Consider the following 2,050-nt stretch of genomic DNA (forward strand, 5'->3'; position numbering starts at 1 on the left):
TCGCCCACCCGGCCTCCCGCAAGACGGCTAGCCGGCTCGCTCGCCGGGTCCGGCCTCCTCCTGCACCGCCGGTGGCTCCGGCCTCCCCCGAGAGACTCCTCCGTCCGCCTCCGCGTTCGTCCGCCTGGTCGGTGTGGGCCGGCGTCCGCCTCAGCATCCGGCAGCCCCCGCGGGCCAGCTCTGCCTGCTCACCGCCCCACCCGCCGGCTGCCGCCTCGCCACTGCACCCGGCTGCCTCCCGCAGCACCCGGCCGCTGGGTCGCCGGCGCCCCTGCCTCCGGCTTCATCCCAAGCCGGAGCCCCGGCCTCCACACCCGGTCGCTCCTCCGCGCGCCCGTTTTGCTCCGGGCCGCCTCCGCCGCCGCGGATCCCCTCACCGTCTTCACACAGCCCGGCTGCCGGGTCGTCGCGCCTACCCGCCGGCTGGCCGCCCTCGCTAGATTCGGCCGCGGCCGCCAGCCGGCCCCCGCGCCCGCTAGCCGGTCCCTGTGCTCGCACTTCGCTCGTCCGGCTGCTGCTCCGCCCCGTAGCCGGCTTTGCCAGCTCCGGCTGCGCCCTACGCCCGGCTGCGCCTCGCGCTTTCTCCTGCCGACTGCAGCGAGCGGTGGGCCGGCTGCCCACATGGATTAGAGGAGGCCGACTGCTCCTACAGGTGTAGAAAGAAAAGAAAAGTGGGTCGGCTGCCCAAGAAAGTCAGAGGCGGCGGCTGACTATAAAAAGAAAAGAAAAGAAAGAGCATCGCGTCTGGCTGAGAAAGTGGCCAGGTGTTGAGAAAAAAGAAACGTGCCCGTCCGGCTACCAGCAGTCGGCGGACGAAGAGAAAAGAGAAGGAAAAAATTGTGGCCGGGTGGAGAAAAGTCAGGTCGGATGCCCGACCGACTGCTTGTGTAGAACAAGCGTCTGGCTGTCGACATCCGGCAGAAAAAAGAAGACAAAGTAGTTGCTGGGAGATCCGGCCCGACTGCTCAGCAGTCAGCCCGATTCTCGGGGGCTACATCCAGCGGGTGCGCTGACGCGCCCTGCAAAGAAGAAGACAAAGTAGTTGCCGGGAGATCCGGCCCGACTGCTCAGCAGTCGGCCCAAACTCGGGGGCTACACCCAGTGGGTGAGCTGACACGCCCCCGCGAGGAAGAAGACAAAGTAGTTGCCGGGAGATCCGGCCCGACTGCTCAACAGTCGGCCCGAATCTTGGGGGTTAGACCCAGCGGGTGCGCTGGCGCGCCCCCGCGAAGATTGCAGACAAAAGAAGAGCTTTGTCCGGTTGCCAGCAGCCGGCAGAAGAGAAAAAAAGGGCGTTGCAAGACGCCTCGCCGCCTGGCCGGTCGAGCCTGATCGGCCGGGACCCCCCTTCGAGCACCCAGGGGCTCGAAGGCTACACCCAGCGGGTGCGCCGGCGCGCTCCGCGAGCGCCGAGCCGCGCCGACTGTCTTCGCCAAACTCCGCCTCGGCTACACGAAAATCAATGTGAGCTCCTCACCCGCATATTTTTGCACTGCAAAAGCACGGATAACCTTGAGCAATGCTCGAGGGGCCACCTCCGCATTTTATTACAGTTGCATCACTGTTTGCCCCGGCACCAGCCAGAGTTGGCCCGGGGGCTGGCCGCTTGGCCTGAGACGTTAGTTCCCGCAGACGGCTTAGTAGCGTGCACAGTACCAAAGGCCCACTCTTAGTCACAGACCGCGGAGCGGCAGTCCGGCTAGCAAGAGTGGATGTTGGAGGCCACCCACGTGAAAAACGTCCGGGAAGAAAAACGGTTCGGGCGACCCGACCGTTTCCTTTACAAGTATCTACTCGGTTGAATCTGCTCCCAGACTCTGAGTATTGTACACTCCACTTTGCGGCCCACTCTCAGCCACAGACCGCAGAGCGGCTGTCCGGCAGGCAAGAGCACAAGCCAAAAAGTGGAGGGAACACGAAAAAGATTGAAGGGGGCTCGGACGAAACCGAGTCGGCACCCTCCGCATAAAACTTGCAATGCTAAAAGCAAACATTTGATATATCTGCATGGACTAACTTTGTCTTTTTTCATGACCATTTCCATGAACAC

This window comes from Triticum dicoccoides, chromosome 7B (assembly GCF_002162155.2).
Source record: "Triticum dicoccoides isolate Atlit2015 ecotype Zavitan chromosome 7B, WEW_v2.0, whole genome shotgun sequence".
Lineage (NCBI taxonomy): Eukaryota > Viridiplantae > Streptophyta > Magnoliopsida > Poales > Poaceae > Triticum > Triticum dicoccoides.